This window comes from Schistocerca cancellata, chromosome 3 (genome assembly GCF_023864275.1).
Source record: "Schistocerca cancellata isolate TAMUIC-IGC-003103 chromosome 3, iqSchCanc2.1, whole genome shotgun sequence".
NCBI lineage: Eukaryota > Metazoa > Arthropoda > Insecta > Orthoptera > Acrididae > Schistocerca > Schistocerca cancellata.
The window spans coordinates 120,142,178-120,158,475 of NC_064628.1; the positions used below are offsets into that span (position 1 = coordinate 120,142,178).

Genomic DNA, 16,298 nt, shown 5'->3' on the forward strand with positions numbered 1-16,298 from the left:
AAGCTCTTCTTTAACCTGGTTGTGGAGAGCTAGTGGGACAGGACATGCTCTGCAAAAGTTAGGGCAAACGGAAGGTAGGAATTTGATGTGGGCTGTGAAACACTTAATGCAGTCAAATCCAGGAGAGAAGAGGTCAGCAAATTTCTTGCACAATGCTCCTAAGTCCTGAAAGGCTACTTCATCTGACACCAAGTTAACAGTATCTGTGATCGTAAAACCAAATGTCATGAAAGTGTCCAGAACAAACAGTTTTTCTGCTGAGCGGCTATCTTCTACCAGAAATGTAATCTCCTGAATGAAACTTTTGCACTTGGTGTCAACCATGAATTAACCATTGATAGGGCTGATTTGCCTATCATAGTTAACTTAGTGTTGAGCTGTTGGACATAAGGGAGGTGCACTAATTTTCAGATAAGTTTATGTATTGAGAAGTGAGGTGCCAGACCAGTGTCTACTTGCAGTCATACCATTTAAGCACTGATGGGCACTGTGATACACAATTTATTGGGAATGGAACTGCTGGAAATGATCAAGTTTATGTCTATAGGCAGTCCTTGCTGTTGCAAAACTGAATCACAGAAGACTGACACGCTGAGTTAGACGGAAGCAGATGCTGCTGCAACTGTTTACCTGCTGCAGCATGTGCATGGGCCAGGGCCTGTTTACAGGCAGGCTGCAATGTACGTCCTTGTTCCTAATTACTGGCCTTCAGCATACGAGACTTTGAAAGCCTGCGCGAAAGCTAGAACTTGTTCAAGTGATGAACCATCAAACTGTAAAGCTTGCTGTCTAGCTGCTTTATCCAGAGCAAATCTGATAATGGCATCCCTAGCCATTATGATGGCATATGATTCCTAATGTTTTGAAGTGACGAAATGACACTTTCAGCCAAGGCTGTGCAGTTCTGCCGCTCACATCCTGTATGTCTGATTAGGGTGTTTATCACACTGAACAAATTATACCCTAGATACAATCACAAGTACATGCCGCTGGTGGTACGTGGTTAGTAAACTGCAGATTTCCTCGAACAACAACAGAGTGTGTTCAGACAGTGGAGCCAGTTTACATAAAAGTCTATATCCAGAATGAGATTTTCACTCTGCAGCAGAGTGTGTGCTGATATGAAACTTCCTGGGAGATTCAAACTGTGTGTCAGACCAAGACTCGAATTCATGATATTTGCCTTTCACAGGCAAGTGCACTACTATCTGAGCTACCCACGCATCACACCCCGTCCTCACAGCTTTACTTCTGCCAGTACCTTGTCTCCTACCTTCCATACTTCACAGAAGCTCTCCTGCAAACCTTGCAGAACTTGAACTCCTGGAAGAAACGATATTGCAGAGACATGGCTTAGTCACAGCCTGGGGGATGTTTCCAGAATGAGATTTTCACTCTGCAGCGGAGTGTGCACTCAGGGTGTCTACGTGGACAAGAAAAAAAAATTCCCGGATTTTTCCTGGATTTCCCAGTTAAAAACACAATTTCTCCCGGATGAAATTACGTATAAAGCGGGTGAAAATACATCCGTGTTAAGTAACAGTATACTTTCCCTCGGAGCTGTAAAACCTATCAGTCCTTTGAATCTTAAAGGTCTTATACCGGCGGAGGACGTCCCAGCACTTTAGGAAACGAAATCCAGGAAAACAATGCGTTTGGAAAGTTGTTTGATGCGATACAATATGCACAGAGTTTATTTTCGTATTGCTAAAGTATATACACAAATTCCACAAATTACAGCACGGTAGCTTCCGAAACGCTAAAATAGAGATTGCGTTGAGCGATGCACTTTTGTCAGCCAGTCATAGCTCATGTCACGTGACCTAGCTAGCGAATGACGGCAGTTATTCAGAGCACGAGGCCTACGAGAAAGACAGGCCGCGGCGCGTACGTTACGAAGGTAGGCCGAGCTCGCTCAGTTCAGCAAAGTGCGTTTCTACACCGGTTAACTCGTAAGCAGATGTGTATGTACGAACGAGAATTGCATCCTCTATTGGCATCCACTGTTATTAGTCCTACAATGATAGGAAGTCCGTAGGCCTACTAACAGGCTCTAATTTGGCAATTAAAATCGTGCCAAAATGATTATCAGTTGCTTAGAAAAGTCGAAGTGTTCTGGCATGAAGGGACTTGTAACATTGCTCAGTAACACATTATGCACATTTTTTTGAAGGTCAATAGAACTTTTTGCCATCGATTGCATAATTTTTTATCTATGAAAGTACAATATTAAATATGAAAACTAACTTGAAGCTCGGTCTTTTTATAGCGTGTGTTACACGTTAAGTCATATCAAATACAAATGTGCCGGTAAAATTTTAAATAGTGGCATAAATGACTTATCTTCTGGGCCCGACATTTTTGAAATGGCTGATCCTCAAAGTGTTACGTTTTGAATGAGAGTTATAACGCCCTGTGATTTAAGAAATGCACTGCACATTCTCACACGTAACATAAATCATCTTGCGTGGAAATTTACTTCGAAAGTAACGCATCTCAAGCCACTATTCGTAATATTTTCTGGTGATCTGTTAGAAATGTAAACAATTGTGACGTCACACACATCGAATGCATATTAGTTGTTACGGACGTACTGCATAATCTTCGACCTAAATCCTTTGACACTATTTACCCATTTTCTACGCAACTAAACTTTTATTTGGTGTTATTCTCTGATTTGTGTTTCATTGCTGCAATATTATTTAGCAGTAGTGGACTAAAGTTCTTTGTCAGCGTATCAGATCTTACACGTCACACCTACAAAACTTTAACTGCAATCTAAAACAACGAAAAATCCCGGAATTCTGAAAAATTCCCGGGTTTTTCCCGGATGAAAAAATTCCCGGGTTTTTCCCGAATTCCCGGATGTCCCGGGCCGTATACACCCTGGCACTGATAAGAAACTTCCTCTCATATTAAAACTGTGTGCCGGACCGAGACTCCAAGGAGACAAGGTACTGGCAGAAGTAAAGCTGTGAGGAAGTGGCATGAGGCATGCTTGGGTAGCTCAGACAGTAGAGCACTTGCCCACGAAAGGCAAAGTTCCCCAAGTTCGAATCTTGGTCCGGCACCCAGTTTTAAGCTGCCAGAAAGTTTCAAAAGTCTATATGTTTGTGGCAACAACAGAAGAGCTTTTCGAATGTTGGCATTCTTCACTTGTATTACTCCTAGTCCTCCGGTGATTCTCATATGGTGGGAGCAGCGGCAGGTGGGCTGGTTATGGATGCTGCTGGTATTCCACAAGTGCTTACAAAACCCTTTCCAAAACAGAATTGTGTTCTTGCAGAATTTGTTGTATTTGTGTCTGGCTTTCCAACTGGCATTGCAGCAGGCTATGAAGTAAAGTTTCCACTTCTGTCATCCATGATGGACTGAGAAAAGGGGGCAGGGGGGGGGGGGGGGGGAGAGAGAGAGAGAGAGAGAGAGAGAGAGAGAGAGAGAGAGAGAGAGAGAGAGAAAGAATACCAAGTTCCATAGTCACCATTCGGAAATAAAAAATGAAGTGATCATATGGCATTTTTGGCCGGAAGGCCCCTTTCGGAATCAGCCACCAAGTGCAAGCCTTATTTCAGTCGATGCCACATTGGGCAACTTGCATGTTATTGTTGTTTTTGGGGAAATAGACCAGACAGCGAGGTCATCGGTCTCATCGGATTAGGGAAGGAAGTCGGCCGTGCCCTTTCAGAGGAACCATCCTGGCATTTGCCTGGAGTGATTTAGGGAAATCACGGAAAACCTAAATCAGGATGGCCGGACGCGGGATTGAACCGTCGCCCTCTCGAATGCGAGCAACTTGCATGTCAATGATGAGGATGCAATGACGATGAGGAAAACACAACACCCAGTCCCTGAGCGGAGAAACTCGCTAACCTGGCCAGGAATCGAACCCGGGCCCACTGCATGGGAGGCAAGTACATTACCATTCAGCTAAGCAGATGGACACAAGTTGGACAGTGATTATTACAACCCATAATACAGTAGTAAATCCAAGGTAATTGTATTTCAGACTACAAGAACATGATTATTATGGTGCAGCTAGTGAAGTGAAGTGAAGTGAAGTGAAGTGAAGTGAAGTATAGCGCTCGGGCTGTGGCCTAATTAAGCCACCATAGTTGAAATGGGCACCAATCAGCAAGCTGTGAGCATTGATGTGGGCATCTGTGTTGTGGACACCCTACAAGGAAGGGGTGCTGATCCTACCAACCAATTCTGAAACAGACACCATGGCTAGCGGATGATCCTTGACGACGTAGCATGCTGAGATGGAAGGTGAAAATGGTGTGATACTGTTTCTGCAGCAACATGTTAATCGTGCACACTTCGAAAGGTGCCCAATGAACAGCTGTAGCCAATGCTGGAGAAGTTCCCACCGGAGATGGAGAGGCCTAGTAACATGGTAAAATGTGGGAGTTACTGCAAACACCTCGAAAAAAACTGAACAAGAAAGAAGGAGCTTGTGAAACTTCACACAGTCACATAAGCTGAGTGCAGTGCATGTTTGTGCACAACATGCAGCAGAGTGGACCCCATATACGACAGTTCTGTACATTCATAGCACCGTGCACAGTGAAATGTGCATTGCATGTCCAAAGAATATTCCCTGGGCACGTCATCCATTGCCATGCATGCCAAAAAATGAAGGATAAAGGCATGGCTTTCTAGCCTATCTTGGGACTTCATGTGGCCCACATACTGAATCTTGTAGGGATACCAGGGAGAGACAATCCTCATGGTACAGCTTGAGCACTGGCTTCAGAAAGCGAATCGTGTGCTGCATAGTTGGCTGTCGCTACAGCAACTTTGTCACCAACTGCCATGGGAATGGGCTGCCTCCCTCTCCATGCTATACCACATAATTCATCTGCTTTTCCAAATTGCTTGATCACATTGTCTAGGCCATTTATGGACATGGGGCCTCTTCACAGCTGTCTCTGTTGGCAATATTTATTTATTTATTATCTTTTTTTTGCATATAGTACCCCCCATGAACCATGGACCTTGCCGTTGGTGAGGAAGCTTGCATGCCTCAATGATACAGATAGCCGTACAGTAGGTGCAACCAACACGGAGGGGTATCTGTTGAGAGGCCAGACAAACGTGTGGTTCCTGAAGAGGAGCAGCAGCCTTTTCAGTAGTTGCAGGGGCAACAGTCTGGATGATGGACTGATCTGGCCTTCAAAAAACCAAATCAGCCTTGATGTTCTGGTCCTGCGAACAGCTGAAAGCAAGGGGAAACTACAGCCGTGATTTTACTCAAGGGCATGAAGCTTTACTGTATGATTAAATGATGATGGCATCCTCTTGGGTAAAATATTCCGGAGATAAAATAGTCCCCCATTTGGATCTCCGGGCGGGGACTACTCAAGAGGACGTCGTTATCAGGAGAAAGAAAACTGGCATTCTACGGATCGGAGTGTGGAATGTCAGATCCCTAAATCGGGCAGGTAGGTTAGAAAATTTAAAAAGGGAAATGGATAAGTTAACGTTAGATACAGTGGGAATTAGTGAAGTTCGGTGGCAGAAGGAACAAGACTTCTGGTCAGGTGAATACAGGGTTGTTGTTGTTGTCTTCAGTCCTGAGACTGGTTTGATGCAGCTCTCCATGCTACTCTATCCTGTGCAAGTTTGGTTATAAATACAAAATCAAATAGGGGTAATGCAGGAGTAGGTTTAATAATGAATAAAAAAACAGGAGTGTGCGTGAGCTACTACAAACAGCATAGTGAACACATTATTGTGGCCAAGATAGACACCCCAGTCGAAACAAGGCCCCGGGAGTAGACAACATTCCATTAGAACTACTGACAGCCTTGGGAGAGCCAGTCTACACAAAACTCTACCATCTGGTGAGCAAGATGTACGAGACAGGCGAAATACCCTCAGACTTGAAAAAGAATATAATAACTCCAATTCCAAAGAATGCAGGTGTTGACAGATGTGAAAATTACTGAACTACCAGTTTAATAAGTCACTGCTGCAAAATACTAATGTGAATTCTTTACAGACGAATGGAAAAACTGGTAGAAGCCGACCTCGGGGAAGATCAGTTTGGATTCCGTAGAAATGTTGGAACACGTGAGGCAATACTGACACTAAGACTTATCTTAGAAGAAAGATTAAGGAAAGGCAAAACTACGTTTCTAGCATTTGTAGACTTAGAGAAAGCTTTTGACAACGTTGACTGGAATACTCTCTTTCAAATTCTGTAGGTGGCACGGGTAAAATACAGGGAGCGAAAGGCTATTGTTATAATGTAGAGTTTAACATATATATTTCAGAACGACACAACACATATAAGTCACAGAGTAAGTTGACAAGCAAGACATGTGTACACGTTAGCATTCGAATGAGCACCGAGTCCCAGTCTAGCGGCCGCTGCTCGGCTGGCCGCTTAGGTGATGCAGCTGCTGCATGGCTGGCATACAGGGCCGCACGTAGAGGACGCGCGTAATTGTGCGGCGGTGCTTTGAATGATCGGCGAGTCACAACAGCTATTTACAATTTGTACAGAAACCAGATGGCAGTTATAAGAGTCGAGGGACATGAAAGGGAAGCAGTGGTTCGGAAGGGAGTGAGACAGAGTTGTAGCCTCTCCCCGATGCTATTCTATCTGTATATTGAGCAAGCAGTAAGGGAAACAAAAGAAAAGTTTGGAATAGGATTAAAATCCATGGAGAAGAAATAAAAACTTTGAGGTTCGCCGATGACATTGTAATTCTGTCAGAGACAGCAAAGGACTTGGAAGAGCAGTTGAACGGAATGGACAGTGTCGAAAGGAGGGTATAAGACGAACATCAACAAAAGCAAAATGAGGATAATGGAATGTAGTCTAATTAAGTCGGGTGATGCTGAGGGAATTAGATTAGGAAATGAAACACTTAAAGCAGTAAAGGAGTTTTGCTATTTGGGGAACAAAATAACTGATGATGGTCGAAGTAGAGAGGATATAAAATGTAGACTGGCAATGGCAAGGAAAGCGTTTCTGAAGAAGAAAAATTTGTTAACATCAAGTATAGATTTAAATGTCAGGAAGTCGTTTCTGAAAGTATTTGTATGGAGTGTAGCCATGCATGGAAGTGAAACATGGACGATAAATATTTTGGACAAGAAGAGAATAGAAGCTTTTGAAATGTGGTTCTACAGAAGAATGCTGAAGAATAGATGGGTAGATCACATAACTAATGAGGAGGTATTGAATAGAATTGGGGAGGAGTTTGTGGCACAACTTGACCAGAAGAAGGGATCAGTTGGTAGGACATGTTCTGAGGCATCAAAGGATCACCAATTTAGTATTGGAGGGCAGTGTGGAGGGTAAAAATCGTAGAGGGAGACCAAGAAATGAATACACTAAGCAGATTCAGAAGGATGTAGGTTGCAGTAGGTACTGGGAGATGATGAGGCTTGCACAGGATAGAGTAGCATGGAGAGCTGCATCAAACCAGTCTCAGGACTGAAGACCACAACAACAAAAACAACGTATCATTTTGATACAAGTTTTGTAGAAACAGTAGGAATTTGCAATTCACATGCACAAGCAGCCACTTACGGGTGATGCATTTGGCAATATATGGTACAATACTTCGTAATGCAACGTACAGTTGTTACATAGTATAGGTAATTGAATTTACAGCATGTTGTTACGAAAATAATATATATTACGATCACCTCAGAATAGGTACATCATATAGATAGAAGAGTTAGGCCTACGTTTAAGAATAGTTGCATTTTAATATCAGTATTCATTCACTGAGTACAAAGATTTGAGAGTTAAGAATGATTTTATTTCCCTTTTGAATACTTTACCTCTGTGGCATCTTACAGGACTTGGCAGTTTGTTAAACCATTTCTGGCCATTAATCCAAGGACTATGATCTGTTGTCTTTAGTTTAGTTCTGTTTCTGAAGAAGCAATCTTTTTATCTTGTGTTATGGGTATGCACATCAGAGCACTTAGTTTCATTATTTTCATGGTCCACAAAGAATGTTATTAATTTGTACAGATACAAGGAATCTACTGTTTGATATTTATGTTGTACAAAGGTTTCCCTACATGAATCTCTGTATTGTAGTCGATGCATGGTCCTGGTTGCTCTTTTCTGCAGTGTTAGGATTCTGTTCATGGGTCTATCAGCAGCACATCTCCATACCTCTATTCCATAATTAATACATGCAAATATTGTCCCATAATAAACAGTTTTTAATGTTTGTTCAGAGACTAATCTTGACAGTTTGCTAATTAAGTACAGTGAACTGCTGATTTTATTGCATACAAAATTGATATGGTCTAACCATCTAAGATTTTTGTCTAGGTATATCCCCAAAAATTTACCTTTGTCAGTGTCTACTTCAGAGGTGCCTCTAAATCATTAATGTAGACCAGGAAAAGGAAAGGGCCCAATACGGAGGCCTGAGGTACACCTTGTTTTACTGTTTCATAGCTGGATTGGAAATGTTTGATCTGATCATTAATTTCATAACTCAGCTTTGTACACTGCTTATGATTGGTTAGATAAGTGATCAGTAGATGTATGGATGTGGCATTTATATTGTAAGTTTCCAGTTTGCTTAGTAGTAGCTCATGGTTCACTAAGTCAAATGCTTTAGTAAGGTCTAGAAATATCCCTGCTGTCTGCATTCCCTCACCCAGGGCATCATACACCTTGTGGAGAAATTCTGTAATTGCCGTAATGGTACTGTGATGCTTTCTGAAGCCATGCTGCGTTCTCCTAGTAAATTATTCTTTAAGAAATAATCAATAAGTTGTGTCAACAAAAAATTTCAACTATTTTACCGAAAATTGGTATTAGTGATATGGGCCTGAAGTTTGATAGCTATTATTTCGATCCTTTTTTATGCACAGATTTAACTGTACTTTTCTTCAATATATTTGGGAAATGTTTGCTCCCTGATACTACTGTTGATCATATGGGTAATTATTCCAACTAATTCCTTATTGCATTTTTAATTATAATACTATTCAGTCAGTCCCAGCCAGATGAGGTCCTATTCTTTAAGTTATTTATTATTTTTCCTATTTCCTCCACACTCACTTCCTTAAAGGCATGGCTGTGTGCTGCATGCGGCTGCCTCGAGTCGAATGAGCATGCTGTTGCCTCACAAGAGAGATAACACGTCCCCTGACTTCACAGTGATAAACTTATCTGGGCGTGGCAGCGGAAGTAGCGCTGCGAGAGAGCGCAATGCGGACCGGAAACCGAGCAATTCTGCGGATCGCGTTTAGTTGGAACTCTAGCGCGATCCGACACGGCGCCTCGTGCAGCGGCTAAGTCCCGTTCAAGGTCACCCGCCAAGATGGCGGCGCACACAGCCATGAAGAACTGGGCAGCCTAGGGTAAGGCTTTACCATCCGAGTCAGACTTGTGTGATTCACTGGATTCACAGCTGAAGATATAAAATATTCATTAAATATATTGCAGATTTTATCTGGATCATTAATATGGTTTCCTTCAGGCTGGATTCTGTCAATTTGAGCATCTAACTTAGGGGTGGCTTTGTGATATTTATTTATTACATTCCATGAAGTCTTCCCTATATTTGTTGACTGAGCTATTTCCTTAGCTAGGATCTGTTTTCTTAAATTTGAGAGCTGTTCCTGAAATTGTTTTTTAGCTTGATTGTACTTATCCTTAAATATCTGCAATTTAGTTGACTTATTTAGCACACTTAGATCCTCGATATTTTGCCTGAGTTACTACTTTCTTAATTTCTTTCACTGGGCAGCAAAAAATTAAGATATTGTAAAATAATATCTTAAAATTTGGCCCATTTGTATTCGGACCCTTTTTGCTGAAGAACTAGTTGCCTTTCCTCAAATGCTAGTTTACTTTTAAAAGTATTAATGTTTTTCTCTTTAAGCATTCTTTTATGTTCTATGACCTGAGTCCTTTCTTGGATGCTTGTGTGTGTTCATAGTCTACAAATTGATATTTGTGGTCCTAGTAGTGGAAGTCCACATTCCAGCATCTAATACTATCTTTTACCTCTTTACTTAGCATTATGTAGTCTACACTACTAGAAGTAGACTGAGTTATTCTTGCATCTGAATTTACTACATTCATAAGAATATACGAGTTAAGGGTATCTATTAGCCTGCTGTTATGATTATTGCAAGGTGTAGCCTCTATATTCAAGTCACCCAGTATTGTTACCTCGTTTGTGTCATAGTGTCCCACTATTCTACTAAAAATATCTATAAAACGCCCTACCTCTGATTTTGGAGGACAATAAATCTCAATAATTTTCTGTTTCACCATGCCCTTTTCGCAACCTTTGATATGGAGTTCAACGCCTGTCACTTCAGTCAAGCCTTCATTATTATACAGATCTAGATGGTTTAATTTATTTACTTTGAGCTGCACTCTCACAAATACTGCTACACCTCCACCTATATGATGCTGTCTACAGTAGCTATTTCCTAGGAAATAGCCATTTAGTTTAAAGAAAATAATTTCCTCAGATTTCAGTCCATGCTCGGTTAACACAACTACATGAGGTGAATGATCATTTACAAAAGTCTGCAAAACATTGAGCTTATTTCTAAGATATTGTATATTTACGTGCGAGAGCCTTAATGGTACTTTCAGTTTGTCACTTTGAATTTCCTCCTGTTCTGGATTGTTTATATTGGGCCCAATCCGGTTGGAGTTGGCCCTTTCCACAAGTTTCCCTGCATGTTGGGATTTAGGGCGAAAGCCCGTCTGTTTCCTCAGCTGTTTTCATGAATTATTATGTCAACAGTTTTGTTTATGTCTGATGAAAGTCTCTTTTTACCAGATAGATTTAAATGTTGACCTTGCGTTGTGAAACTAGTGTTTTCGTAGCTGTTGACGTCAAGAAGTCTTACGTTTTTACACTTGGAGCAGAAATGTAATTTTTGATTCCTACAATGCAGTGCTGCTGTTGCTGCCACTCTGATAAAACAACTTTACCAGCAGTGCAAGGTCTTTCTTCTCAACAGCAATTGTGATTCGCATGGAAAACTTCAACTAACAGTAACTTCACACAAGAAACTGACATACGTTATACCAAGCGACAAACAGCATAATGATGTCACAATGGGAAACACTTCACATTCTGACTGGTTATTGTGCCATATTTTATATTTACCCCCCCCCCCCCCCCCCACCTCCTAGCATATTCTGAAAGCGCACTGATTAATGAACATACCTACATTGTATCAGCATCCTGTAATGTATACAGCCCACACTGCAGCATTCGGAACACCATGAGTTTAATTGTAACCACTCTGTATAAGCCTACTGTTTACTTTGCAGCGCACCGCAATGTGTTGAATTTCTGAACTTCAAGACATTATGACATTTAACGTGTTACCCTTGGTATCTCCCATCCTCACCCCCCCCCCCCCCCTTTCCCCGCTCTTCTTCTCTGCCTGCCTCCTCTCTCCTTTATTCCTTTTCACTGTTCACATATACAATTGATTTGTTCACTAGCAGCTATTTTTATATTCTTTATTTTAGGCTATCTTTCCTGGGAAGGGGTGCTTTTGGGCCTTCAAAATTGATAAAAAGGAAAACCATTTACTTTGCAAAATATTGCCATATTGGCCCAAATATAAGTGGAATCCTCAATTTTGAGTATGATGCTCACACTGGAAGGCCCGTTAGCTGCACAACGCCAGACATTGTTGCCAAACTTCAACAACTGGTTCGTGTGGATTGACTTCGAACCATTCAAGCCCTTGCGGGTGAAGTGGGTATTGGTTATGGGACATGTCAACGTATGTTGACTGACGAATTGGGCATGCATCGTGTTATGCAAAATTTGTTCCAAGTACCTTGACTGCCGATCAGAAGGCATAGCGTGTTGAAGTGTGCACGAACCTTCATCAGACCACATCTGATGATCCAACCTTCTTGTCATGAGTTATCACTGGTGTCGAGCGCTGGATTTACGGTTATGACCCAGAGCATAGGCAACAATCATCCCAGTGGAAGAGCCCGGGCTCTCCAAGACCCAAAAAAGCGAGACAGGTGAAGGGCATGATCGTTTTCTTTGATACCAAGGGAATTGTGCACAAAGAATTTGTTCCACCCAACCAAACAGTGAATTCCGCTTACTACTGTGATGTTTTGCGGCGGATTCGGGAAAATGTACGGCGATGACAGCCCGAACTTTGGCATCAAGCGAACTGTCTGCTGCATCACGACAATGTGCCCTGTCACACATCCTTACTCACCAGGAACTTTCTGGCAAAAAACAACATGGTGGTTGTACACCACCCACCGTACTTGCCAGATTTGGCACCTTGCAACTTCACACTGTTCCCAAAACTGAAACTCAATTTGAAAGGCCGTCGGTTCAACACTCTAGAGAAGATTCAAGAAGCATCGCTGGCAGTGATGAGCACCCTCAAAGAACAGGACTTCCAGAACACGTTTGATCAGTGGCAGAAGTGCTGGGACTGGTGTGTACGTGCGGATGGGAACTACTTCAAGGGTGATGGTGACCATTAGTGAAAAGGTAAGGTTTTCAACAGATGGTAGAACCAGTCCCGAAAATTTTGGATAGCACCTTGTAGTAGAAAGTGCGTAACAGTTATGTGGTGTAAATTTTGCATGTTCAATTAGCAAGATGGATTTTAAAATCAAGAATGGTGAAGATTGTGACTGAAGGGGGAAAACAAAGTGGCTTTCGAAGAGGTAAATCATGTGTAGATAACATCTTTACCTTAGGACATATCGTGGAGAAGAAGCTGGAAATGAATCCAAGCAGTTACTTGGTCTTCTTAGATCTTGAGAAAGCATATGAGAAGAGTGCCACTAAAGATGCCACTTGAGGTGCTATGGTCAGGGGAATTGCCAAAAATTTATGTGAAAGGTATCATAAGCCTCTAAAAGTCAGCAAAAAGTGTGATTAAAATGCGGAAAGAAATTTCTAGAGAGGCCTTAAATAACTAAAGGACTGAAGCAAATATGTTGTCTGTCTCCCACACTTTTTAAGATGTGTGAGCGAAAGGCACTGGAGCTCTAATGTAGAAAGTGCATGAGCATGGGGACTGAAGTAGAGAATTAGTGTAGGTACACACTTTTCTATGCTAATGATCAGGTCACTGTGACAAAGATGAAGAGAATACATCTTACATGCTTAGGAAGTTGGAAGAATGTAAGAGTAGGGTTTGAAAATTAATTCTGAGAAGCTGGAATATCTATGTTGTAGAGAAAAGGGAAATAACTTTAACATCAGTGGATATCGAATTAAAGTGTGCAAAAAGTTCAAGTACCTGAGTAAAGAGTATAAGTACGATCCTCAAAAATGAGTTTAAAGGGTAAAGTGTGATTATACAAATCCATCATATGATGGTAAGAGCATATCAAATGAATAGGACAGATGGCCAAAGGGAGCATTTTTGTGGCAACCTCCTGGGAGAAGAAGAGGGAAACCATGAAAAGGGTGGCTAAAGGATATTCACAAAGGGATGAAAAGAAAGGGCATAAAAGAAGATGAGAAATAATGGAGAAATCAAAGCATTTGGTGACAGATCTGCAGCAATCTGTGGTTGTTTGCTGATGATGCTGTGGTATATGGGAAAGTGTCATCAATGAGTGACTGAAGGAGGATACAATATGACTCAAGACAATATTTCTAGATGGTGTGATAAATGGCAGATAGCTCTCAATGTAAAAAAATGTAAGCTAATGAGGAAAAACAAACCTGTAATGTTTGGATATAGTATTAGTAGTGTCCTGATTGACACAGTTTGTTGTTTAAATATCTGGGTGCAGTGCTGCAAAGCAATATGAAATGAAATGAGCATGTGATGATTGTGATAGGGAAGGCAAATGGTCGACTTCAGTTTATTGCGAGAATTTTGGGGAAGTGTGGTTCATTTGTACTGGAGGCCACATAAAGGATGCTAGTAAGGCCTATTCCTGAGTATTTCATGAGTGTTTGGGATCTGTATCAGGTCAGATTAAAGGAAGACATTTGAACAATCCAGAGCAGGGCTGCTAGATTTGTTACCAGTAGGTTCAAACAACACATAAGTATTAGGGAGATGCTTTGGGCACTCAAATGGGAATCCCTGTGGAGAAGGGCATATTCTTTTCAAGCAACACTACTGATAAAATTTAGAGAACTGGCATTTGAAGCTGACTGTGGAATGATTCTACTGCCACTAATGTAAATTTTGCGTAACGACCACTAAGATAAGATATGATAAATTAAGGCTCATATGGAGGCATACAGACAGTTGTTTTCCCTTTCTCTAACAGGGGTTGGAACAGAAACTAAATGACTAGCAGTGGCATAGGGTACCCTCTGCTACACACCAAATGACGGCCTGCAGAGCACACTATGTGATCAAAAGTATCGGGACACCTGGCTGAAAATTATTTATAAGTTCGTGGCATCTGCCATCGGTAATGCTGGAATTCAACATGGTGTTGGCCCATCCTTAGCTTTGATGACAGCTTCCATTCTCACAGATATACGTTCAATCTGGTGCTGGAAGGTTTCTTGGGGAATGGCAGCCCATTCTTCACAGAGTGCTGCACTAAGGAGAGGTATCAATGTTGGTCGGTGAGGCCTGGCTCGAAGTCGGCGTTCCAAAACATCCCAAAGGTGTTCCATTGGATTCAGGTCAGGACTCTGTGCATGCCAGTCCATTACGGGGATGTTATTGTCATGAAACCACGCCGCCACAGGCCGTGCATTATGAACAGGTGCTTGATCATGTTGAAAGATGCAATGGCCATCCCCGAATTGCTCTTCAACAGTAGGAAGCAAGAAGATGCTTAAAACATCAATGTAGGCCTGTGATGTGATAGTGCGACGCAAAACAACAAGGGGTGCAAGCCCCCTCCATGAAAAACATGACCACATCATAACACCACAGCCTCCGAATTTTACTGTTGGCAGTACACACGCTGGCAGATGATGTTCACTGGGTATTCGCCATACTCACACCCTGCCATCGGATCGCCACATTGTGCACCGCGATTCGTCACTCCATACAACATTTTTCTACTGTTCAATTGTTCAATGTTTATGCTCCTTACACCAAGTGGGGCATCGTTTGTCATTTACTAGTGTGATGTGTAGCTTATGAGCAGCCTCTCAACCATGCAAGGTAAGCCTCATGCTAACTTTTTGTGACCAAATTTTGGGAAGAGTGCACAGCAACAAGCAGATAAGACATGTGTTTCGGCAGGTTGTGCCTAGACAACAGTACGAAGAAAAATGCACAAACGACTAGCATGCATCCCATCTGTCAGCAATACCTCCAAAAAGCCAACAGAATCTTGGACCAACACAATGTCAAATGAGTAATCCCATTCCCCAGGCAAGAACTTGACACTACTGTGTACAGTAAAGGATGATTTAGGCCTTCAGAAACTGGAGGTCTACCACAACCACTGCCAATGCAGCAGACCAATAAATCAGCTGTTGTCCCTCATAGTAGAGACGGTAGCAATGCTACAGATTACAACAAAACAAAACCAAGATACTTAGGCAATATTTCTCCTTCTGGGATTGTGTGATTAAAGAGGCTATTGATATTAGTGTCCAAGATGGTCTAATTCAAAGACAGTGGTCTGTAACTGAGTTTTTTTTATTAAACCCTGCTCTGAGTCGAGAAAAAGCAAAGTGTTCCGATACACCAGGTGGTCACAATGCGAAGGCTGCGGTTCACAGTGGGCATTGCTACTTCCCACTGCAGTGGCTGCACGGACAGCAAGAGCAGTAGTTGTGGAAGAGATAACAGCCAACATACACAGGACACCAAACTGAGCAGAACACCAGTCAGGAACCACTTGAAGATGGTAACAATTCTGTTTACTGAAATATTGTAGAGAACAACTGAGAATACTGAATACTACAAGCTAGAAATATGACAGGAAAACATAGGTCACATATCAGATGTTAATAAACTCAAAACTGCAGTTTTCCATTTTTCCTAAGTTAATTGGGAGAACAACAGTAAGAGGAGATTATGTATACTGAATTTTTTGAATTATCTGTGATCTCCCTTTTTGAAGAGCTGTCTCGCATTACACATCTCGCAAGTTGAGTGGCAAAAGCTATTTATTTCTTTAAGTTGTTTATATTCCATGATTAACTTGAATTATAACCTCAAGAAAAAAAAATGTAATTTATGATAGTCGTACTTACTTTATCACTTTGTATGTCAAAACACAATTTTGTGCCTTTTATGAAGCAAAAGCACTGTATTTGGATTTCAGTATTCTTTCAAAACTTTACACTTATCAGGTTGTTAATCAAGATATACCTCGTGTAGCTTTAACAAAATTGAAACAT

At 41.6% G+C, this 16,298-nt stretch overlaps 1 protein-coding gene and 1 long non-coding RNA gene across 6 annotated transcripts in view; one reads left to right on the plus strand and one right to left on the minus strand.

Moving 5' to 3' along the window:
- Window positions 1–16,298, minus strand: part of LOC126177135 (glycerol-3-phosphate acyltransferase 1, mitochondrial) — a 406,498-nt gene that overhangs the window by 60,447 nt on the left and 329,753 nt on the right. The gene's annotated exons all lie outside the window — the stretch shown is intronic.
- Window positions 9,235–16,298, plus strand: part of LOC126177137 (uncharacterized) — a 92,695-nt gene continuing 85,631 nt past the window's right edge. Inside the window, exon 1 of the long non-coding RNA XR_007535756.1 lies at window positions 9,235–9,351. This is a non-coding gene — a long non-coding RNA (uncharacterized LOC126177137). The remainder of the gene's footprint in view (window positions 9,352–16,298) is intronic.